We start from the raw sequence: 26,710 nt of genomic DNA, 5'->3' as shown, positions 1-26,710 counted from the left end.
GATTGGACCCTTGACCATTTAGAGCTTCAGACCACTTGGACCTTTTGATATTAGAAATAAATACAATATCACAAATAAGTTTGCACAAAAGAAGTATTTGTATTTTGATTGTTGTAAATCATGACAACAAAGCAAATCTGTAAAGTAAATCTCTGTAACAACACGTGGAGAGGGGAGTGTAGCGAGCCAATCCACACTAGCTCTCTTTTATAAAATAGTGATTCTGAGATTTATGCACCAAGATTACTGACCAAACAACTATATAATGTTTGCAACTTATCTACAGGCCTTGCTGATGATGAAAATAGATTACAGAAGTACAATTACTGTAGATTGTCCTCTCTATTATCTTTGACAAAAAGGAAAGAAGAAGAAGAAGAATTAGAAGAAGAATCTGCATTTATTACTGACAATGAATGGGCAGGAAATGTTACCAACTGATACTTTTTTAACCTCAATGTGGTTACCTTCAGCATTCCTCTGGAATACAAATCTATCTGGACATGGGCATTTTGAAATGTTTGAAAGTCTGACCGATGTCATCAGTAAATGCGCAGGTGGAGCGGGATTGCCAGGGTTACTGAAAATCCCTGTTCAAAGCAATCTCTCGATTGAATGAAGACTTTACATCCTACTTCCCTGATCTTCCCAAATTGAATGCAAAGCTCGTTCAAAACCAATTTCGATTTGATGACCTGATGGAGTTCCCTGGTCCTGTCTAGGAGTCTCTCATTGATCTCCAGGATGATTATCCAGCTTGCGATATATTTGAAGAAAAAAGTATATCATACTTTTGGTGTGATATACTGAATGCATACTCTGTGGTTGCAAAACTGGCTGTTAGTGCACTACTGGTGTTTACACGGACGTGGTTTTGTGAGACCGGATTCTCATCTCTCTTCATGATGAAATCTAAACTTCAAGCAAGACTGCAACTCGAAGATGACCTTCGAAAACTATTCCTCATATCGAAAACCTGGTTGATAATAAATTAAGATGAAAATTAACAACATGGCAAAAGACACGTTTCTTGAATTCTGACTAAGAAACTCCTTTTGCAGTGATCCACACTTCTAAATGTAGTTTTTTTGTTGTTAGGGATGTTGCCGTTGTTGCTGTGCTTACCGTGAAACTGTATTTGAGAATAAAATTATGCTCGTATTCCAGGTCTTAATTAGTTACCTCTGTTACCAAAGGTGGATGGAGGTTATGTTTTCACACCTGTCTGTTGGAAAGTCGATCGAGTCGAAAAAAATTTTCTTTGAGTTTTTTTTTTCTACCCTTATTGTCGGGTTTTCCATCTGTCTGCGTGTGTGTGTGTGTGTGTGTGTGTGTGTGTGTGTGTGTGTGTGTGTGTGTGTGTGTGTGTGTGTGTGTGTGTGTGTGTGTGTGTGTGTGTCTGCAACGCGAGGCTCCACAGCACAAACCAGCAAACCAATTTTGATGAAACTTGGCGAATGTGTGTGTGTCTGCAACGCGAGGCTCCACAGCACAAACCAGCAAACCAATTTTGATGAAACTTGGCGAACAGGTGCCATGTGAGCTGGGAGTGTGCGCGTTTGAGTTTCGTTGCTAAGCAACCACCCATTGCCGAGCAAAGGGACTTTAAAATTTTAGAAAAATCATAAAAAAAATATTTTTTCGAAAATCAAAAATCGGCTTCCAGACTTTTTATGCGCACTATAATCAACCTTTTTTGTCAAAAATTTCCAGCCGGATCCTATGAAAACTGTTGGAGAAGATAGACTTTGAATGAACCCTGGTCGAAAACAATAAAAAAACGAAGTTCGTTATATCTCAGAGACTATTAGTCAGATGTACATGAAACTGGTATGGTAGGTTCATAGTATGTCTGAGTTATGTGTGAGAAAGAACCATTGCTATGGACCCCTCTGTTGCCTAGCAACGGCCGAAAAACCTCTAAATGTGGGGGTATTTTAATGAAAAAACAATCTGCAGCATTAACCCTTTTGAATCAAATCATGCCCTGAAACAAGGGCAAATCATGAATTTTCTTGTGCTTAATCCTCAGGTCATTCCCCATCGAACGGGCCAATCGTGTCAGGTTATATTGGGTAGTCGACTACCCTTGTCCACTTACCGGCTTGTTTCTTTATTTGTTTATCTGTGAGCAGGACACCCCAAAAACTTATGGACAGATTCAGATGAAATTTTGTGAACAGGTTCAGTGAGTGACAAGGATGAAATGATTAGATTTTGGTGAAGATTCGGATCTGAACACTATAATTTTTTTCAGTGATTCTTCACCATTAAGGGATAGCACCAAAAATGATATCCATTCATCGGGACCATACTCTGTGCAGAGCATCGGTGCTGCCAAAGCAGTCTCCTTGGCCATTGGACACAACCCTGGATGGGTCACCACTCTAACACAGCATACCAGAATGGTGGCACTCATTTTGCCCACCTCAGAAGGAGGACAGGCAGAATCAACCCCACCTGGTATTAATTCAACAGTCGAGTGGGTTTTGAACTCAGGATCCAAGGATCCCAAGCCCACCACCCGAACCATTAAGCCAACACCAGGCATAGAAACAATATACATCACAATATCTCAAAAAGTTATAGACAGTTTATAACAAAACTTTGTGAATGAGTTGCGTAGGTGACAAGAACAAGCTGATAACATTTTGGTTCAGGTTCAGATCCAGATCCAGCCTATCATTGGGATACAAAATGTAAACTGTTGAGCCTGGTGGAGGTATGAGCTCCACTGAATGCCTTTCTCGTTCTTCATATTCTGAGATTCTATGTTTGTCAAACATTTTTCACTTCTTGATCTTGTTTGGTACACGGTCAATGCCACTGAGGAAGCATGGACACATATTAATAAAGGTTAAAGACCCCTGCTCTCAGGCCCAATAAAGTAATTATTTGGATAATACATTGCACCGAAACTTAGCACTTGTGGCAAGACTGCAAATGATTTTTAAACTTCAAGTTATTTCACCAGATAATACATTGGATAATGTGTCAGACATCCTTTTGTATTGGTTTAACGTATCAGGATAGTCAAGTCTGGTTAGTGCTCGGATCGAAGACCTGTGTTGTAGACTGAGAGACAGCAGGTAAGCTCAATTGGAGGTGTGCTCATCTCTGTGCTATCTGGTCATGGATTGGTTCCCTTGCGGAGCAAAATCCATGAAAAACAAGACAAAGCAGGTGGAGACCACTGACAAGGTGGAGAGCTTGCTTTCAAACCTCGAGTCAGATTCTGCAACCGGTCCAGACGGCATCAGCCCACGTGTCCTCAAAGCCTGCTCTTCTGCTCTTGCTCACCCTCTCTCTGTTCTATTCACCCTCTCATTTTCCCAAGGTCATCTGCCATCTGCTTGGAAATCTGCTAACATCACTGCCCTGCATAAAAAAGGTGCAAAAACAGATCCCTGTAACTATAGACCAATCAGCCTTCTCCCAATCATCAGCAAGGTGATGGAATCCATCATCGCTTCAGACATGAAATCCTTCCTCTTCTCCAATGGCTTGATTTCCAATCATCAATTTGGTTTCAGACCAGGTCACTCTACGCTAGATATGCTGCTACTGCTCTCCCATCAATGGATGGAGGTCCTCAATGCCAGACAGGAAATCCGAGCCGTATCCCTGGACATATCACGTGCTTTTGACACAGTCTGGCACCCTGCCCTACTCACCAAACTCTCTTCCCATGGTATTCAAGGCCATCTCCACTCATGGCTCGCAGACTTCCTCTCCTGTCGCAGTCAACGTGTGGCCCTAAATGGAGTTCTTTCATCCCCTCTTCCTGTGCAGGCTGGAGTTCCTCAAGGTAGCGTTCTGGGCCCTGTTCTTTTTCTGGTTTTCATCAATGATCTCTCGGACTCTCTGGAAAACCCTCTATTTCTCTTTGCCGATGACTCCACCCTCTGCCGTACCATCTGTCATCCCTCAGACTGGCAAGCAGCAGCTTCTTCGCTCACTGCAGATCTGGATAAAATCACAAACTGGTCCAACACGTGGAACATGTCTTTCAATCCAGACAAATCTCACACTCTCACTATGTCTCTTCGAAAGGACCGTTTACAAAACCCCCCCCCCCATCCACTTTCTCAACAATCCTCTGGAAGAAGTCTTTTCTTTCAAGCTTCTGGGTCTCACTATCTGCCATGACCTTTCCTGGGAAAGTCACATTTCCAACCTTGCCTCAAAAGCCAGTCGCCGACTGGGAATCCTCCGTCGTGCAAAGTCCTTCCTCGGCCCTCTTGAGCTCCTGACCACTTACAAAGCTTTTGTCTGTAGCCTGATGGAGTACTGCTCTCCCCTCTGGGCTGGTGCTCCTGCCTCCCACCTTTCTCGACTTCACGCTGTCGAAACCAGGGCTTTTAAGATCATCGGCATCTCCCGCAATGAAGCTGAGTCTTTGGGCCTCTCACTCAATCACCGCAGGTTGGTCGGTGGTCTTTCTGTCTTCTACCGACTCCTCTCCAGCCTTGCCCCCCCTGCTCTCTCTGCGATTTGTCCCCACCACATTTCCACAGGGCGCTCAAGGTCCGCCAACAACCCCCTTCTGGTAAAACTACCAAAATCACGAATCCCTGCTCATCTTCACTCTTTCATTCCTCTTTTTTCCCGCCTTTGGAATAAACTTCTTCACTCTATTCTTTCCCATTCTTCCCTCCAGGCTTTCAAAACAGCTGTTCACCACCACCTCTTATCTTCCCCCATCCAAATCCTCGATCTTTTCTACCCCCGATAATCCACCCAAGCCCACTTCCTTCAATTCTCCTGCTTTCCTTCCTGAAAGTCCCTGTAATGTCCATCTTCTCCTCGCCATGTTCCCCGTCCCATCCCCATCCCTCTCCCTTCCACAGTTCACCTGTGTCTGTTCCCCACTGTTTTGTCCCTTCCACTCCCGCCCCTCTTGTCTCATGCCTCCTTGCTGTGAGTTGTGTGTTAGCTCTCATACGAGCCTCGACCAAGGTATACAAAAAAAATAAAATAAAAAAAAACATTTATCAGTGGCAGAGCCTCACCAGGGTGTATCGATTGCAGTAGATCTGAAAAGCAGTGCAGACTCACTTACTCACTGATTGTCACACAGCGCCATTACAATCGCTTTGTGTGTTCCTTCGGGAACGTGCGAGGATAATAAGTTACCCAATAAATTCTCAAATCCATAGACAACATGAAAATACATCAGAAATGGTTTGTATATAGTTTTAAAAAGGTAACCGGATTAATCACTGTTATCGATTATTAATTATATGTGAACTAGCAGGTTACCAGGCCTTTATAATGAGTAGAGATAAGAAAAGTATGGCTCATGGTAACATCATGCAGATGCATGGATAAACGCAGAGTGAAGAGACAATACAAAATATAAAATAAAGACGTCGTCACGTGGGTGTAAACTTTCTTGTGTAGACATTAGTTGTTTTTTTGATTACGAGGCCGCTCAGTACTTTGCATGCCTTTTTGTTTTTATGATCCTGGTTTCAATACATGGCATAACTTGGAGTGAAGTTCAGTCCAACCATCGGTGCATTCTGCAAAAAGTTTGGATTGCAGCAGGTACCCTGCTAGCCTCGCAACAATCCCTGCAAGGGGCGAGAGTAGCATTGTGACCCCTTGGCCTCACTGACACGATGTCACTACCAACAGTACAACAGATGCCACACCCTACAAGTAGTAGGAAACATCAAATCAGAAATTTATATTTAATCAGACTATCAAAAGAAACAATGGCAGAGTAACAAGTCAGACAGAGATTTATCACAAATGACCTGTTAATTTTTTTTTCTCCCAAATTAAGTGTAACTGACTGATTGTGACTCTCAGGCTCAAAGAAGAGATACAGAATTAAAGAACCTGTACCGAGTTTCTTGGGAAACAGAGTCTGGGAAATGAGTTATTTTCTTTCCCAAAGACAAACAGGCAGAGTTCAGAGATTTAGTTTGAAATTGTGAAGACCGAGTGCCAACTGGGCGATCTTGAGAGAGTACAAAAATAAAATCTATGCAAGTTTAACATTTTGAATAATTCATCCATCCAATGATGGCTCAACACATCCACCTTAGCATTTCAGAAAGTGCACGTGTGGATCAAACAAAAGCATTTGCATGATTTTTGTTTTTCATCTCAAAGAAACTTCGCTTCGACACACGGGCTGAAAAAAAACAGCCCAAGGGCACACTTTTCATGATCAAAGTTTTCATTGCATTTTCAATCAACACTCGCATCTATTTGAACAAATACATCGCTTTCATTAATGCGAAACACTCACTTTCATCCAGGGATTATTTGAGTGGAATGTTCAACTGAAGAGTTATCGGAAAGTTGGTTCAAACATTGTGTCTTTAAAGTGCAGAGACACTGTTATTTCTGGGGAAACGGTTCCTTTGAGACGTGCCGAGGCATACCTCCACCGTTGACAACATGTGACTGTGTTTGGAATCTGCTTTTGTTTGACACAGTAAGAATCTGATGAGCTCTGAGGACAAGAAATTTGATTTTCTTTTTCCCAAACTCTTGTCTATGCCCATATTCCTTTGTGTGGATGACAATCCACAAAGCTCAATGCAGTGGTACTGGAGTCTCTCTCCAAAATTGTACAAACTTTGTACAATTTTTTGTACAATTTTTGTACAAATTGCACAATTTTTTTTACATTTTTTGTACAATTTTTGTAAAATTGAAAATTTTTGTACAATTTTTGTACAAAAATTTAACAAAAATTGTACAAACAAACTCCAAAATTGATACAAAGACTTTGCAAATATATTGAAGTATTTTTTTTCTTTTTAGAAAGACTTCATTACGTTCATCACAGAAAGGTGGATGGAGGTTATGTTTTCATCCATTTGTCTGTCTGTCTGTCTGTCTGTCTGTTTGCATCGTTTGTGAGCAGGATATTCCAAAAAATGTTATTGACGGATTCTGACGAAACTTGGTGGACAGGTTCAGTGTGTGACAAAGGACAAATTGAATAGATTTTGATGAGGATCCAGACCGAAATCCGGGACTAGAATTTTAAAAAAAATAAAACTGATTCTTCACCTTTGAGAGATTGGGGACAAAAATGACATCGAGCACAATATTTCAAAACGTTGTGGATGGATAACAAAACTTGGTGGATGAGTTGTGACGGTGACAAGAACAAGCCAATTCGATTTTGGTTCAGGTCCGGATGCAGATCCAGCCTATCAGTGGGATACAAAAGATAAACTGTTCAGCCGGGTGGAGGTATGCACTCTACGAGTGCCATTCTCGTTTGAAATGCTCTACTTATCTCTGGGAAATGGGAAATTAACTTTTTGGCAAATAACGAGTGCAGTGTTATCTTCAAGAGACTTGGATGTTAAAGATGATAAACAGGTTTGAGCAAATACTTAATTATAATCAAGCCCTGAGTTGGCAGCTTCCCCCTGTCCCAAGGCAACAAAGTACAAAAGGGCCAACCCCTAAGGGGGTCGGTATGCACCTAAGCTGGGCATGCGAAGTAGTAGTAGTAGTAGTAGTAGTAGTAGTAGTAGTAGTAGTCATCGTAGTCCTTGGCACTTGTGCCTTGCATAAAGTGAACCTCAAAGACAGACACAAGAAAGTCAAACAGGTAAATCGGATTTTCTTTCCAATCCATCTTGGTACTTGAGAATTTGAACTGGCAGGATAGCTCAAAGGTAGCACATTAATATTTGAGTCATCTAGCCTGATTGTGATAACTAACCAGACTATACACTGTCAGATTGGTGCTTCGCAGACAGAATTTGATCACAAAGTCTGCCAAACTTTAAGCAGGGTGTCCCATCTGTTAGCCTTAGGTGATGGACATTAAAGACACCATGGTATCTGTCAACAAAGAGTGGGCAAGCTATCGCCGGCACCCATAACAAATTTCAAATTCCTGCCTCAACTCCCATTGGTGGCACTGCATCAGTAGCATTCAGTGTTCCCAAAAATGATGCAACCAGGAGCAAGCATGAGAATTTGACTCACAATGCCAGAGGCTCAAGAACTTCAACAACAAATCAGTACACAAGGTAAAGTACCGATATTAAAAAAAAAAAACACAATGATTGCAGCAGTAATATTATCTACATCCTCAAACCAACAGTCAAACATTTCATTGTGGAGGATACCAGACAGCAACATGAACAAGACGTCCAGATGTGAGATGACCGTTCAAATGACTCACACGATGATGAAACATTCTGTTAATTCAAGATGAAGCCAGGAGGCATTACAAACTTAAACAAAGGCAAAGTGTTTTGTTGAAGACAAACATAAACGGTTTGTGTTTAATGATCACTTTGCTGTGGCTTATATTTCTTGCTGTTCTTGTTTTATCGAACAACAAGGGGGAAAGATTTCCTGAATAGGTCCACATGGTACGCATTGAAAAAACAGCAAAGTCAACAAACTGCCACTGTACATGTGTCGAAATACAGAACCGACACGATATTACAAAATATCACAGTTAATCATGCTCATATAGCAAGATGTAGTTTTACAAAATCTTTTACAACACATGAGCATTGAACCAGTCACTTCACTGATGATAGTGCAACAATGTAACTTACGGTACATATGTTGCAGTACAGTAATCCAGTTGATATGCCTGGTGTTGGCTTAATGGTTAGGGTGGTGGGCTTGGGACCCTAGGATCCTGAGTTCAAATCCCACTCAGTTGTTAAATTAATACGAGGTGGGGTTAACTCTGCCCGTCATCCTTCTGAGGCCGGTAAAAATGAGTGCCAGCATGCAGGTATCCTGTGTCGGAGTAGCGACACATCCAAGATTGTGCTCAATAGCCAAGGAGACTGCTTAGGCAGCGCCAACGCTCTGCACAGAGTGTGGTCCCAATAGATGGATGGATGGAATCCAGTTTATCAAGTTCATGTTTGCAAAAAACATTGTTTCAGAAGCATTTTGTTTCCTGTGAACAACCCAACATTAATTTGATTAGTACGCACACTTTACTTGCCAAAAAAACAAAATTATTAATTTGTTTTATGTTCCCAGTGACCAGACGTTACTTCGTTTTTTTTTTTTACTCCAAGTTGAAAAACGCCATTCTCATTTTGTCATGAATCACATACTGCCATAAAGGCCGAGCCTCGCACTAGATGTAACTCTGTAATGATGTAATGCCGCCATCTTACTAAATTAGTCATCCCTGGTCCTCGAGACTGGCATTCAGCCCCATCATCCACAGACGTCAGATAATAAAATAGTCAGATATATGGGTTATGGTGTTCAACTGTCATCAGCGAAGTGACTGGACGGGCTGAGTTCCGGATGCCGGGACGTCGAGCACATCGTGGAGGCCTAGCCGTGTGCTAGACACAACGCGTAATGACATCTGAGTGAAAAGAGCCTGACAGACAGAGGGATTAAGAAATCCGGCTACTTCAATATCTAGACTACTCACAAATACCTAAACAATAAACAGTTTGAGGTTCATTTTTTTTTCTGGTGCATTAAAACATTCATATTAAGGTTGAAGAGAACCAGCACATTTACCTATACACTCCTTAAACAAACGTGATGTCAGTGGAAGCCTTGAAGTTTCGTTGATACGTGAAAACATCATGGCTGTCAGAAATCAGTGTGAAAATTGGCCACAATTCAGGCCTACAAATCATCAAAGACAAGTTTATATTTGCAGATTTGGCATGAAACAGACTAGGTGGTGTAATGGTAAGAGCGTCCACTCTGAGTTAGGGAGAGCGGTGGTTCAAACACACGCCAAGTCATACCAAAGACTTCAAAAATGGTACATGCTGCTTCCTTGCTTGATCTTCAGCATTAAAAGGATAAGAGCAAGGACAATCCCCAGAGGTTGGCATCCATGGGGAGGAGGAAATTCCTCTTTTGGAAATGCCCCGGTGAGTAATGCGGCACCATTATTGTGGTGTCGCTGGTTCCCCGGGAAGAGACAGCATTTCTCTCAAACTCAGTGGCTGTTTGTCTTGTCTAACAGCTTTGTGGTGTGTCTCGTGTATTCATCTGTACGTCCGTGTGTGTGTGTGTGTGTGTGTGTGTGTGTGTGTGTGTGTGTGTGTGTGTGTGTGTGTGTGTGTCAGTTCACTATGAGCCTTACATCATGTTAAGAAAAGGAAAAATAAAGAAGTCTTTACAAATCATGACTACCAATGTGTCACACTCATGCCATTGGCATTGTTAGAAGGTTACCTGCCTATTTTGGGAGTAGTTGCCTGGACCTCGTACTCTTCCATTGAAGCCAGATCTGAACTGGCTTGGTCAAAAACTGATGGTTGATTGCTCTTTGCAGGTTATCCTTGACATTGTGATGTTGAAAAGCAGTTCTTTCTGGAAAGCGTAACTAAATAATGATCCTCATAAAGAATTGTATGGGCAACCTGAACGAGGCCCTCAGTGAGCCATCTGCTCTAACAATACCTTTCCAGTACCTTAGAAATGACATGCTGCGATGAATATTACACTGTGGGAAACAGTGACAGTTTGAGTAATCCCTGCATGAACCATCCTGATTGTGTGAGCCAACCCTTTGTTGTTGTTTTGTTTTGTATACATGGTCGAGGCTCGTGGAAGAGCAACAGCAGAAAGGAATTGAACAGAAACAACTGAGAGTAAAAGTGAGAGAGAGTGAAAATGAGATCAGGGGTGGGGGAGGAGAGAAGGACACATGAGGGTGAACAAGCTACACACGCTGAATGAGATACAGGAGGAAAAGTAAGGAGAAAACAGAGATGAAACAGAAAAGGAACAAACCAACTGACAACTGAAATGAAAAGGGGTGAGGGGGTGGGGGCGGGGATCACAAAAACTTGGAAAAGTGGAATGCTTGGGAATGGGGTCACTTGGGGGGAGAAGAGATCATGAGTGTGGATGGGGGATGACCTGAGGTAGTAGTGCACAACTGTCTTGAAGCCCTGGAGGGAAGAATGGGACAACATACTGGGGAAGTTGGTTTCACATTTGAGAGAAAAGAGGAACAAATGAGTGGAGGTGAGCAGTGAACTGGGATTTTGTGGGGGTTAACAAGAAGAGGGTGACTGGCAGACCGTGTCCATGAAATGACACTTTGCCTTCCCATCATTTTGTGTTAAATGACACCTTGCCATTTCTAATGGAGCATGTGTCTTCCTACACTTCCTTCTTCCTGCACAGAGCATGAGTCAATGTGATGGGTTCTTAAAGCTACGTCTGGTGAGGCCACATGGATACCCAATTTATAGAGGGCATTGGTCGAGTGCAGGCATGTACTCTGTTAGATGGGATTTGCACGTGAACGTCATGAATCGCTTGTTTATGATGATGATGATGATGATGATGATGATGATGATGATGATGATGATGATGATGATAATTGCAACATCACACGTTTTACGAACAATTTCATGATGGAGTTTCCCCAATATAGCCAACAGCTGCACACACACAGATACAAAATCTTTGTACAGTGAATCCATCGTCGATTTTACAGTTTAAAAGTTGTCGTTTCCATCATTCTATAACAATCCAACTAAACTTCAAGGCTTCCACCGACATAACATACTGTATATCTTCAACCAAGTGGATTATTCTATGAAACGTTTGCTCAAAACATTCCAGAGATAAATAATTTTCAATGTTATTGTTATAAAAAGGCAGATGATCAGTGCATGATATATAATTACCTAATATAACAGATGATCAGTATAATTAAATTAGCCATCTTCTTGAGTGATAGTGTAGAGTGCAAACAAAAGCACCTAGGCAACTCAGGTAATCCCATTATCAAAACAAACAAAAACTAGAAGGGCACTCTAGAGCGCATGTACCTCTACCAGCCTGATTCGTTTACGTTTCATATCGCATTGATTGGCCGAATCTGGATTCGGACCTCAACTAAAATTTAATCGGCTTGTTCTTGTCACATAACCATCTCCAATCCACCAAGTTTCGTCCAAATCCATCCATAACTCTTTGAGATATCGTGCTATCTATCATTATAGCCAAATCGCTCAAAATGGTGAAGAACCACTGAAAAAAATTATTGGATCTAGATTGGGATCTACATCAAAATCGAATCAACTCTTCCTTGTTACATACCCAACCTGTCCACCAAGTTTCGTCCGAATCTGTCCTCTACTTTTTTGAGATATCCTGCTATATGTCGTTTTTGGCCATATCTCTCAATGGTGAAAAAAAATCAATTAAAAATCTTCGAATCCAGATCGGGATTTGGATCGTCACCAAAATCTCATCGTTTTGGCCTTGTCACATACCAAGCTGTCCATCAAATTTTGTCTCAATCCGTTCACAACTCTTGGAGATATTTTGTTCACAGACAGAAAGACAGGCAGATGGGGATGAAAACATAACCTCCATCCACCTTCGTGGCAGAGCTAACAATCTAATCTTGTCAAAAACAATCGAATCGAATCTCTACCACTGAAGGTGGTCAGGGGTTATGTTTTCACCCGTGTCTGTCTGTCTTTGAACGGGATATATAAAAAAGTTGTGGACAGATTCGGGACGAAACTTGGTGGATGGGTTGGGCAGGTGACAAGAACAAACCATTTCGATTTTGGAGGTCGGGATGAAGTACTGGCCCATCAGTGGGATCCTAAAGGTATAAAGGTAAAATGTTCAGCCTGGTGAAGGTATGCTCTCTACCGAGTGCCGTTCTAGTTACCTCTGTATTGTCAGGAAACCGTATCAGCACTTGGCTGGGAAAGAGGGGTATGAAAGCAAAGAGAATGCAAGGCAGATAAATAGGATTATAAAATGTTTTCAGGTAGTTTGAAATCTTTAAAACTATGTTCAGTCCAAAAGTTTATCGATAACTAGTCATTGACCCCAGGTGAGCCAGGTATGGCAGTTTGTATATATCTGTTGCCGTCGTACTACTCAACAACACAATGCTATCTCTGGGTACGAATCCGAACAATGTGCTGAAGGCTGATATTTTTAGATATCCACTCGGGGAAAGTTTTTGGAAAGGTTGCTGTTTGAAAACCTTGCTGAACTTCTTATCCACAGAAGCAAACAATAGCAGTGAGCAGACCGCTCAGCAGAGGGGATTCAACTTTTGTGTGTGTGTGTGTGTGTTTGTGTGTGTGTGTGTGTCTGGGGGGGGGGGGGTGATACAGGCAGGGGTTTCACTGCGAACGAAGTACTTGAACATTAGAGTATTCAAAAGGAACCCAAGAGAAAATGAGTTACCGCAGTCTCGTCTATACATTTCCTTCTTTGTAAAACATCACTGTACAAGTCACAATCTAGTGTGACAGCATGTAGACAACTCTCAACTACACATGACCATCCCACCACCTCCTCCGGCGTGTCACAACCACGTACAGTGCCATCACCGATTTCAGATGGAGCAGCGAAAGGTAAGAGGTGCGTTCACATCGTGAGATTTATGGGAGCTTCACCCTACACGTCAAATCCTCAGATCATCACTGAAGACAATTTCCCACGACTTCATGGGATGGCCTATTTCACGAAGTCGTGGCAAATTGCCTTGCCTCGATTGTCGTGCCTCAAGACAATACAGGTAGCCAACGACGCCGAACTGACTATGGCTAGTGAAGCACAGTTTGCCAGGTTGGCTACCTGGGAAAGTAAGTTGTATTGACAAATAGAGCACACACACAACTCCTTAACTCGCTACACACGGACCGTCCGACCACAATTCGGATGGTATTTCGGGAATAGGTACTGGCACAGGTGATGACAACCTCTAATCTTCCTGCACGGAGCATGAGTCAATGTGATGGCTTCTCAAAGCTCCGTCTGTTGCAATATCCACCTCGGCCCGACAGTCATTCATGGTCGATGGGGGTAACGAACGACTCGACATGGATTCGGCAGCCAAGTTTCCCGCGAAAAGGCTTTACAGTCATTGTCCGTGTTGTCCAAAATAAAACCCCACAGACACACACCGAGCGCTCCCCTCCGAAAAGCTCCAGTACTGACCCGCCCAGAACACGAGTCCGCGCTCTCAGCTGGACACGGACCTCGCACCGTGAGGTTGGTCCGGTCCAGAGGCTCAAACGGACCACCGGCTTACCTGGAATGTCGGCCGCTCCCGGGCACAGGTCGCCGACGGGGTCCGACACGAGGCAGATCGAACGGAACTGAGGATTTGAACGCGTTGAGAAGTTAAGGACCAAAAGTAAAAACAGAGTCGTGGGTAATGGGAGGTACTGAGGGCGGAGAGGAGGAGGAGCGACGGCGGACGGGGGTCTTTGGGGAGAAACAGGGACAGGGTGGAGGCGGAGACACGGACAAGCAAATGGGTGGGACCAGAGGCTGATTCGAAATGAAAATGGCGAAACCATGGGACGTGCAAGCAAATGTCGCACAGAAGGGTGGCCTGTGCTTTACCAGCACCACATTCATTCAATCCATCAGTATATCGACTTCATTGCGCTGGGAGCAGTGGGGGATGAGGATGAGGAGCAGGAGTGGCGGGAACAGTCGGGGGCAGGAACAGGGACGTCATCATTCAGGACGTTATATAAATATTAATATTATACATTCCCGATTTTTATTAGTCTAATTCATCCCCAACACGAATCTCGCAATATTTTATCCAATCTATTGAAGTAATTACATTTTTTTGATCCCATTTGATCACCACTTTCTGCTATCTACATTACCTCCAAGCTTAGTGTCATTTGCAAATATGGGAATCAGCTCTTTAGCCTACAATCCAAATCGTTGATGTAAATTTGAATCAATAATCGTTGATTTTCCAGAATTGATCACTCATGTGCTATCACTACTTACATCCTCCCACTCACAGCCACTCTTTGCTTCCCATCACTAATCCAGTTGGTTACCTTACCAGGAACTCGACAACCCTTCACTTGGGTTCTAACAACCTCCTATGTGGACCCTTATCGAATGCCTTCCGAAAGTCTAGATCGACTGTGTCTCCTGCACTTCCCTCATCCACCCAAGCAGAAACTGCTTCATAGAACTCCCTCCCTTTTGGTAAATTAGTGCCCATTGACTACCTTAATAAATTAAATGTATCTATTTCCTTCCACATCTGATCCATACATAACGTCTCCAACAACTTACCCACAACTGAAGTTAAGCGAACACGTCCACAATCCCCCAATTATTCTCTGGAAACTTCCTGTAAATGGGAGGACCGTTGGTCCGTTGGACCAAATTTTCATGGGTCTTCACGGCCTTGGTTGTTTTTGCTCGTCTGAACAAAATCAATAGGTTTCCCAGCCTAGAAGCTTTGGAACCCTAATGATAATAATTAGTGGTCTTTCAGGGTCTTGGTGGTCTTAAGGGTCTTCAAAGGTCGTAGGGGTTTCAGCAATCTCAAGGGTCAAAAGGTTGTTACATTCCAATAGTACGTAATTAGTTAACAGACGTACGTAATTAATAGACAAAAACCATGACACACACACGCACACACACACACACACACACACACACACACACACACACACACACACACACAGCACATCAATTTGTAGTAGATAAATTATATTTATGGTGGTGGGCTTGGGATCCTATGATCCTGAGTTCAAATTCTGCTTCTGTTGAATTAATACCAGGTGGGGTTGATTCAGCCTGTCATCCTTCAGAGGTCAAGAAAATGAGTACCAGCTTGCTGCTATCCTGTGTCGGAGTGCCAACCCTTCCAGCATTGTGCCCAATAGCCAAGGAGACTGCTTCGGCAGCACCAACGCTCTGCACAGAGTGTAGTCCCAATGGATGGTTGGAATCCTCTGGTAGCTGTCCCCACTCCACTGAGCTGTTAAAGATGTCTGCTCACATCATGTTTACCTGCCTTGTTAACATCACACCTATCTGCTCTGCCACAATACCCTTGGATGCATATTATCTGACCCTGGAGCTTTATCTTGTAGTGTTCCTAGCTTCTTCCAATCCTCCCTAAAACCCTTCCCCACTCTCGAGTAGATTATCTCCCCTGTTCGTCATTACCATGTCTGTTCTTGTGTAAACATTGAAGTAAAATAACTTGAATAATCTCGGTAGACATTCTGCCAAAAGAGACTATCCTCAAGACAAAGTAATGATAAATACTCTGATGGTTTGGCAGGTGATGATGAAAATGATCTATTAAACTGGTTTATCGTTGGAACCTCTTCTACCAGGTTGAACGGAACCCAGCTTAAACAATACTAAACCAGAGTGGCACTCGGTAGAGCGCATACTTCCACCACAAAATGCCTCATCCAGAAGAATATATCAGGCCCAATAAATATTTTGATTTATTATGCTATACACATATCGTGTTTGGCTCTATCTCTCAATGGTGAAGAATCACTTTGAGAATTAAAAAATTCCATGAGACGGATTCGGATCCTCATCAAAATCGAATAAATTCGTCCTTGTCACACAGCCAACATGTCGACCAAGTTTAGGCCGAATCCGTCCACAAATCTTTGAGATATCCTGCACACAAACAAGCAAGAAGACAATCAAACGATACTTGCAAAGTCCATAGAACAAATTTGACCTAAAAATAATTAGTGGTTTAATTTATTGACCAAATATACAACTCCTCTTCAAATTTCAAGTGAATCGGATGAAAATTGAGGATTTTAGAAATCTCACATGTGTTATTGACCTTTGGCCTATGTTGACCGTTTTACCTTTTGACCTCAAAAAAAATATGCTTCTTCCTTATGACAAGCCTTACCATGTGGTGAAGTTTCATGAAGATCGCTTTAAAATTGTGAGCTGTAAGTGGCAAAGAGCCAAACAGACAGACAGATAGAATAACAAGATAAAGTCAAAAAGAGAAGAAAAATAAGAAAAATAAGAGCACAATACTTGCAAAATCCACCCCCCCTTCTCCAAACGTTACCATGGATACAATCAAATTGTCCATTTCATTAAGATTAAAATTGACAATCTTAATCAAAGCTCAGTTCAATCAGATGAAAATTGATTATTTTTCAGATTGAAATTGGTGATTTTAGAAGTTTTACCTTGAGTTGACCTTCGACCTTTTGATCTCAAAAATAGTTGGTTTCCAAATCCAGTGATACACCATGTCACTGCTGCTCAATTTTCAGCTTAATAAAATGAAAATTGATGATTTTTCAGATGAAATTTGATGATTTACAAGTTTGACCTTTGATCAAACATTTGACCTTGAGTTGACCTTTGACCTTTTGACCTCAAACGAGTTGCTTTCCTAATTCAGTGATGGGCTATGCAAATGCTGTTCAACTTTCAAGTTAATTGGATGAAAATTGACGATTTTTCAGTTGAAAATTGATGATTTTAAAAATTTGACCTTGAGTTGACCTTTGACCCTTTGACCTCAAAAATAGTTGGTTTCCCCACTCCAGTGACGCAATATGCAAATCTTGTTCAAATTTGAAGTGAATCGGATTTTTTTAAAAATGGCGATTTTAGAAATTAGAACTCAAGATGACCTTTGACCTTTGACCTCAAAATCAAGAGGCTTTTCAGTTTAGACAACCTCTACAACTTGGTAAAGCTTCATGATGATCGGTTTAGAATTGTGACCTGTAGGCGACAAACAGACAGACAGACAGACAGACAGACAGAATAATAAAATCTACTGACCAATATAATTGAAAAATCTTCGATTTTGCAAGTAACAAACGGATGAAAGGGGTGAAAACACAACCTCCATCACCTTCGGTGGCGAAGGTAAAAACTTCTCTCCATCAGAGTCCATACCATGAAATGGGGGGGGGGGGGGGCGGGAGAGGATGGGTGCGGGATGTCAAAATGATGTTATGTAAAATATATCATGACAAATGTTAATTACTGGAATTAGATGGAACTGAATGTTAAGAAACGATTAATGGGAATGTTAAAACGTCAGCGTTTATTAAAACGTTACACGTGATGAGGGATGATAAAACGAGTAATTGGAAGAGATCAGATGATAGTGAATGCTACATCGTGGGAGTTCCTGGCAGTGAAGTTAATGTCGCTAGGTTGGGGAGGAGGGGGGGGTGTTGGGATGTGAGAATGGGAAATGTGGAAGGTTGAGGGTGGGTGTGTGGGGTCCAGGGTGGAGGGGCGAGGTTGGGGATGTGTGGGGAACTGATGATGGGGGATTCATCGAGACTAAATGACGCTGCACAACATTTGATGACTAACCAAAAGGCCCACACTGGCCATACCACATCAAGGCTAGTCATATTATCAGAATTAAATGCAAGAAAAATTCCCATTTCTCACAATCAACACATCATTTCAGTCATTGTCTCGTTCTGACTCAACTGTTCTTTCAAAAATCATTCACTGACACCTTCACAAAGTCGCGAATAAAAAAATAACTATCAAAATAACCTTTCGCTAAATACTTTGCATAAAAAACAAAATGTTTGAACACACAACCATTCGGTATGGTTTACAAGGACGTATAGTGGATAGCTTTAAATTATTAATTTCTATCAATAACTTTTCCTGTAACTTGACATGAATAATTCATTACCTGGAAGCCTGAAAGCCTGATGATTGTCACGTGGATGACTCTTGGCACGATTGAGATCTCTGATGGACTTTCACTGGGAAAGGTCACTTTAGGGTGTTTCACCCCCTTTTACTCGACCACCCAAACCCCACAACCCCCCCCCCCCGGTCAAAACTGGAATATTAAACCGTCCCCCATGCTCTTATTTAAGAAGGCCACACACTGATGGTCAGGCGGACAGGATGGCTTCGAGGGACACACACTCACATCTAAACTGTCTCGCATGGGTTCGAATCCCGACACAGCAATAAACTGTCATCCCAGTGTTTCACAGGCAGGGTAATTCATCAGCGTGTGTGCCGTCCCTCGGATGGATGTTAAATGGGTGTCCCGTCTGCCAGCATTTATCGGTGTCCGTTAAAGATCCCATGGTGTCCTTCACGAAGAGTAGGCGAGCCATCGCCAGCACGATGGACAAATTCCAAATTCCTGCTCTAACCAGCAGAGGGCATTGTGTTGGCGGAACAGCCACACCCTCAGCCAATAATGCTGGCCTGTTGTTGTCTTAATGGTTAGGGTGGCTGTCTTGGATCTTCGGGTCCTGAGTTCGATGCCCTGTCAGCTGTTGAATTATCACCAGGTGGGGTTGACTCAGCCTGTCATCCTTCCAAGGTTGGTGAAATGAGTACCAGTGTACTTGGTAATTGGGGCATGAGATCAATGGCACAGCACCGCACCCTCAACCAATGATGCAACCAGCAGCCACAGGCTGCACACGAACAAGAAGCCAATGCTGCGACCCGCAGCCTTGTGCTGCATACGAACAAAGGATTGATGGCACAATTACACTACAAGGTATACAGTCCCCTCCCTCCCCCCCCTCACTTTCCTCCCTCATGCACAAAACTAGATACTATGGTCTTTAATACGTTCAACTAGATACTCACCCTGTTCTGAAGACATTCTGCAATAAGTCTTCTCTTTGTGCTTTAATGTTCTGAATGAATGACGTTGTACCTCTATAGAATAGGTAAGTAGTCGGGCTAAAATATGGATCGCAACAGAAGCTGTTGAAATGATTTCCTCCCCAGAATTGATGGCTGAATAACAAATCCAAAATTCAGCAAACATGGAAAATTGGAAACAACATGCAAAACACACACATTCAAAGTAGGCCAGGGGGATCCATACATCAAAGTCCGAGGTACAACACTCAAATCGACACAAAAGTGAATTTGGATATTTATTACACTCGCCAACCAAGAGGGTATTGTGTTTGGGTCTGTTTGTTACTTGGCAATTTTTTTTTTGACATGTATGTTGGTCACTTCCGTTTGTTTGTTTGTGTTTGTTTGTGTTTATTTATGTGTTTGTGTGTTTGTTTGTTTGTTTGTTTGTCTGTCTGCTCGCCTACAGCCCAAACCTCTCAACCGATCATTCGGAAATTTTCAGAGATTAATGTCACCGACACTGCGACGGTCCCGCATTGAAGCTTCATAAAATTTGGTCGATCGAAAAGTTCTACATCGACCAATCGGCCAATTTGAGCCAAATTTTCTAAGATCCTCAAATTTAATGTGATTGATTTGAAATTTGAAGAGCATATCCGGTCACCAATTTCACCAAATTATGAGGTCACCATATGAGGTCACCAAATTCAACGACCTATTAATTTTGAGGTAAACAAAGGCCATAAGGTCAACATAGCCCAAAAGGTCAACATAGGCCAAATTTCTAAAATGCTCAATTTATGTCTGATTGACTTGAAATATGAAGAGCATTTTCTTGTCAGGTCATTGAATTGAAACGCCCATGAATTTTAAGGTAAACATAGGCCAAAAGGTCAAATTGAGCGAAAAATCCAATTTGGGCCAAATTTTCTAAATCCTCAATTTTCATCCGATTGAGTTGAAATTTGAAAAGGATTTACATATCAGGTCACTGAATTCAACAACCTATTATTTTTGTGGTCACCATAGGCACGAAGGTCAACATAGACCAAAAGGTCAACAATGGTCAAATTTCTAAAATCCTCAATTTTAATCCAATTAACTTAATATTGGAAGAGCATTTTCATGTCAGGTCGCTGAATTCAACTACCAATTAATTTTAAGGTTATGGAATTAATTTAACCCCCGATAATCCACCCAAGCCCACTTCCTTCAATTCCCCTGCTTTCCTTCCTGAAAGTCCCTGTAATGTCCATCTTCTCTTCGCCATGTTCCCCGTCCCATCCCCATCCCTCTCCCTTCCACAGTTCACCTAATGTGTCTGTTCCCCACTGTTTTGTCCCTTCCACTCCCGCCCCTCTTGTCTCATGCCTCCTTGCTGTGAGTTGTGTGTTAGCTCTCATACGAGTCTCGACCAAGGTATACAAAAAAAAAAAGGTCAAAAGGTCAACACAGGCCTGATTTCTAAAATTGATAGGTAGGGTCAAAAACGAAATATATCACTATATCTCAAAAAGTTGTGGACGAGTGATTACAATACAAGGTGGATGAGTTGAATAGGTGACAAGAACAAGTGGAACGGATTTTGGTTTGGATCCAGTCCATCAGTGGGATACAAAACGTGAACTGTTCCACCTGGCATAGGTATGCATGATACCGACTGCCATTCTACTTTTTGCTATTTTGCCAAGTTGTCACTCGATGAATGATTTTTCATTTGTTTGTTTGTTTGTCTGCACAGAACTTTCATGTATTTCTATGCAACCACTTGTTGGATTGAGCCAAAATGTTTTACCATAGGTGGGACTACTCGTGTAGAATGTTGTAATCATAATTATGACATCATAGGTTACGTGGTGTGGCAGCCATGTTGGAAAAACGGGAAAAAATTGGACCTCTCTGTATCTCTGAAACTGCACGAAGGAAAAAATTGAAATTTAGCACATGGCAAGTACTCCTCGTGGGGAATGTGTGATTTTTTTATGATGTCATAGGTGCCTTCATTATGATATCATAATTGCATATGCAGAATGCTGCATCTGATCAGTATGAAAATTATTGAGTGTCATCTAGGAATAAAATGTTCCACAGAAAAATATTTGATGATGCCATCGGTCACGTGATTCGGCAGCCATATTGTTTTGTTTTTCTTTAAACGTTCAAAAATCTTCTCCGAAACAGCTGAACACATCAATGTGAAACTTTACACGTATGACCGCCTATCCATGAGGAACAAAAGGTTCACAAATATGACATCATAGGTCACATGGTGTGGCAGCCAGATTGGATTTACCCTAAAACATCGAAAAATCTTCTCCAGAATGGCTGGACAGATCAATGGGAAACTTCACACAAATGTTCCCCAAGCCTTTGGTGTCGAAGTTTAAGGAATCTAAGTCACATGGTTGGATTGAAAAAAAATTGAAGGATTGAAGATTGATCCACAGCCATATTGGATTGAAGAAAAATATTAAATAATGCTTTTTCTGGAACTGCTTAATGAATCGACATGGAATTTCACAATTATGATTTAGTAGAGATGGGGAATACTTGTTTTTAATTTCAACTTGAGAGGAAACATGGTCTAGCAGCCAGAATTATTTTTTTATCTGGGTTCCATATTATTATCAATATTTTTAATAAGCCTCACTTGGCTGTGCCTGGATGGGTTTGAAGGTAGATGAGTAGCAGCTGAAATGCAAATCCTCTCCAGGTTCCTCCTGATGACTTCACCTTTACTTTTTTCTTGTTTGGGCTCCTTCTGATGACTCCGATGCAGAACTGCACCTATTTGGTCTTCCATTTTATTTTAATTTAATGTGTTTTTTTTATAATCCAATTCTAAATTAAATTGATTAATAATGAAAAAACGTCATGGGTCAGGGTCAAGTATCCAATCAAAGCAGGGTTGCATCAAAGTGGGATGTCTTGGTATGCGGTCATCACTGCCAGCAGTTATAAAGTGGCAGTTATAATTATGCCTCATAATAATTACATAACACACCAGTACACAAATGCCACACAAAATACACCACACAAAACTACACAAACACCACACAAAACGAGTCCTCACGAGGGTCTGCAATCTCTGATTGCTCATTTTATTATTTGTATATGCTTATAATATATCATGCTTCAAAAGCTAAACAAAAAAACAAAAAAAAAACTCTTGAACCAAATCCAACCAAATTTTGCAAGTTACCAATGCCCAAAGTATGGTGTGTCAGGGTAGCATATATGTGGGAGTTGTTCAAGGTGGAGTAAGACCCCAATTCTCCATATGTAAATGTAAATCGTATCATGCCACCTGGTGGTAGCCAGTATTGCAAATCATCTTGGACATTTTTACCCATTGCTTTGATGATGGATTTAATGAAAAGACAACATGTTGTACTTCACAAACATTTTGCTCCATTCACTCTATAATTTGCCTGAGGTCATCTTCCATCTGCTTTGGAGTCAGCTAGCATCACCTTCATCAACCAACCTTTCTGCTTATATATTATGACGTCAGCAAAAACCATTTTGCACTTCGCTGCAAAGCTCAGTGTTTGGTCATTTGATTTGACCTCTGCTTAAAATGAGTGGAATGAAACATTTTGGAAATTTCCAATTATTGTCACTTAGATTTCAACATCACCATAATGCATAGAGTCAAGTTGCTTAAACTTTCCTTATACAAGATGATTTGACTGCAATACCAGTTACCACCAAGTGGTACGATACAAAACACTTGGTTGGATTTGGTTCAGTAGTTTGGAAGCATAAAAATACAAGCTAGAAGGGCACTTGGTGGTCCACATACCTCCACCACGTAATGCCTGATCCACGAGAATATATATCAGGCCCAAAGCATTTTTGAAAAATCACTTTAGAAATTAAATAATTCTCGTGTCCAGATCCGGATTCGGATCTTTACCAAAATCGAACTGATTTGTCCGTGCCCACACCCAACCTGTCCAACAAGTTTCGTCTGAATCTGTCCACAACTTTTTCAGATGTGCTATATATATTTTGCACTATCTCTCAATGGTGAAGAATCACTTAAAAATATCAGTTTTTTTAAAAAAATGTAAAAATAATTAAAAAAAATATTAAAAAAATAAAAAATAAAAATAAAAAAAATATAAAAAAATATAAAAATATAAAAAAATAAAAAAATAAAAAATAATAAAAATAAAAATAAAAAAGAAAGGCTCACGCCCCTTTTTGCTCGACCAATGGCTGAACGTCGGGTGGCGTGGCCCCGCCTCCAAGCGCGTTTTGATCCGCGAATTAGCATACAGGCTCCTCCCCTGGTCTATAAAGACGCGAGCACAAGGCGACTCACGTGTGCCGTGCCGAGTCGTGCCGAAGGTCATTGTTGAGGTTGTCATTGCGGGGATCAGACGGCGACGGGGACAGAGATGAGGTCGAGGGACGAGTCGCGGCGTGAAGCAGGTACGCGGAAGAGGGCTCAAGGGCGAGAGTTCGCCGGAGTCGGGGCGGTCCCGAGACCCCGCTAGCGGGACGGAGCGTCCGCCATTCCCCTCTCCCGACCGCGAGCATCAACAATTCCCCCCATCCGCGCTGAGATATCACCGGTAACCCCGTCCGTTCTCCAACCCAACCGTGGTGCCGACCAACACGTGCCTGAGCAAAGCATGCCCAAAGGAGCTCACCGACCATACCAGGGGCACGGAGTCAGGCGCGTTACGCGGACATTGCGGCGAGCCCACCATCGCGCCACGAGGGCGCGGGTAAAGACCCATTCGATCTCGTGGACCTGGCCGATCACCCAGGTCCCACGTTCATTTGGTCCACGGACCTGTCTGCCTCCTTGCCTGTGAGGGTGGCTTGTGTTTTCTTTGCTTTTAGTGTAAATGTGTGTGTGTGGTGCCAGTCTATTAAGTAAACCCGTATAAGTACTTGTACATTGCTTTATTCGGTTTTAACTCTGCGGAAAGTTCTTGCTTTGACTGTGTACGTGCATTTTTGTATGATTGTAAAATACGTGCTTGTCTGTGTGCGAATTAAAAGTGCTTGTCAAATTGTTTCCCGTTTCGTTGCGTCCTTTCCTTCGTTTGAAAGTTCCATCTTGCATCACGTAAGGGATTGGTGGTGGGTTGACACACCCGATAAGTAAAACTGAACCGTCGAGGTTGACGATAACTCCACTCGGTTGTCCCTTTAGCACGGAACGAGCCGCTTAAGCGGTTCGTGTCCGAAGTCGACCTGCGGCGTGGTATAACTCGGTAGGCTACCCGCGCGGGTACTTAGGCATATCGACATTCGGCGATTCACCCTATTTAGCGCGGGTAGAATGCAGACTGGGTTATGGTGAGGTTAAACCCCCACCCGTGACTGGCTCCTGGCGGTAGTTCCAGGAGGGTCACGACTGAATTGTCCGTTCCGGTGGGCGACGCGCCGCAATTTGAGTTACGTGGCCGATCGCATGCCGGGTGGGCGAAATTCGTAACAATATGTAAGCCATCATTCATTATCTGTATGCCATGTTTGAACAAGATCGGTAAATGCATGTCGGAGAAATTATTGAGGACGTGTTCAATACCAGGGTATTTTTCCAAATAAAATGGATGCTAGTATACCGGTCAACCTTCTTTGCTCAGATCGCAAAATAAAGTGAGGTGCATGTGGATGCCATCATGTTCAGTGCTTGTGCCAAGATGACCAAAATCAGACCATGCATGTTCACGAACCAAAATGGCCACCAGTCGGCCATCTTGGACCTGATCTCAAAGAAGAATGACGTGCTTATGTAAACCATCATTTGTTATATGTGTGCTAGGTTTGAACAATATCGGTAAATGCATTTCCGAGAGATGGTTGAGGATGTGTTCAATACTGGGCTTTATTTTACAACCAAAATGGCCACCAGTATACCAATCGGCCATCCTTGATCAGATGGCAAAATAAAGTTAGTTGTACAAGTATGCAATCATGCACTTTACTTGTGCCAAGTTTGAACAAAATTGGATGATGAATGTCCGATAAATGGTTGGGGACACGTTTAAGTAACAAAATTGCTGCCAGTCGGCCATCTTGGATCTGATCTCAACAATAAATGGCATGCATATGTAAGGAATCATTTTTTTTATCTGTGCACCAACTTTGAACAAGATCGGTAAAAGCATGTCCGAGAAATAGGCACCATGAGAAAAAAATAAAAGGCACCACGTGGCCTGGATGAAGGCCTGGCCGACCCATCGCTGGCCTTGCTCGTGGCCATTTTTGACTGTCTGGGGACCATCGCTCCTGGCTCTTGTCGTGTATCTGGTCTTTAAAGTGGAGAGCATTGTGTCGAACTGCACCCACACCAGTGCATCAGAAAGAAAAGGGAAGTCCTATCTGCGTTGTTTGTTTGTTGTGAAAGTGTGATCTGTTGGCACCCAGTGGGTTCGGAATTGAGCTTTTATTTTGCCATCATATAAATAATTTTGCAAATTCCATCACCCTTTTTGTGTCTCTTGACTCACTTGGTTTGTTCCGTTATGATATCGTCTTGTCGATTCCTCTTTCCGGTGCTTTGCTTAATAAAATAAATCGTTTTTAAGGAAAGAAGGCATGTTTCAGCCGTTTGCTTTTTGTGTGTGTTTGCTGTCATTTTGGCTCATTTGGGAGACCTTGGGGAACGGTATTAAAAGAAAAGTAATACTGAACGCAGTGCCTTAAAAGACCGCTTGAACCATCCCTCGGGATGAAAGGTCCAGGCGCTGAGGAATTCCGTATTCATGGATACTCAGTTTCGGTCCATTCAGTCTGACACGACAGGATGAAGTTTCGCATAGATCTGTTAAGCGTTTCTGAAGATTTTTTTACGTGATTAATTTCAATCCAAAATGGCCACCAGACCACGTGACCAATGATGTCGTAAATTTAATTCTTCACTCGCATCAGGTTGTAGTGGGGCAACTTAGCATAACAATTGTGCATTTTGTGAGGAAAGCACCAAATTTGGCACACTAGTAGCCTAACATATTATGAACATATTTGGATATTGGGCCATCTCAAAATTTTTGATGGCAGTGGAAAATGGCTGCCACAGCCATCAGCGGCTGAATTTGAGATGGCCCAATATCGAAATCTGTTCATAATATGTTAGGCTACTAGTGTGCCAAATTTGGTGCTTTCCTCACAAAATGCACAATTGTTATGCTATATTAGCTAAGTTGCCCCACTAATAGCCGGGACCCCCAGAGACCACAGATTTTCATTATTTCTCACCCTGGTCAAAAGGTAAGTATTTAGCATGTGAAGATAATGATCTGAGGTCACAGGTACTTAATTTTTAGTACGAGGGTCTTCAAAAAAGAATGGGGAGCAAGATTGGTGGCGAACTCAACCTAAGCTAGAC

The 26,710-nt window shown here is 42.2% G+C and overlaps 1 protein-coding gene across 1 annotated transcript in view; it reads right to left on the bottom strand.

Annotated features, from left to right (window-relative positions):
• The window catches only part of LOC147017097 (uncharacterized), a 145,514-nt gene extending 131,361 nt beyond the window's left edge, over window positions 1-14,153 (bottom strand). The window contains exon 1 of the mRNA XM_085846467.1: window positions 14,021-14,153. The gene's annotated coding sequence lies outside the window, so the exon portion shown is untranslated. The remainder of the gene's footprint in view (window positions 1-14,020) is intronic.
• Between the last annotated feature and the right edge of the window lie 12,557 nt (window positions 14,154-26,710).

This window comes from Eptatretus burgeri, chromosome 11 (assembly GCF_056783735.1).
Source record: "Eptatretus burgeri isolate ZD-2024b chromosome 11, Ebu_testis_v1, whole genome shotgun sequence".
In the NCBI taxonomy this organism is placed as follows: Eukaryota; Metazoa; Chordata; class Myxini; order Myxiniformes; family Myxinidae; genus Eptatretus; species Eptatretus burgeri.
The sequence above is the reverse complement of the archived record's forward strand: the minus strand, read 5'-3'. Positions and strand labels throughout refer to the sequence as shown.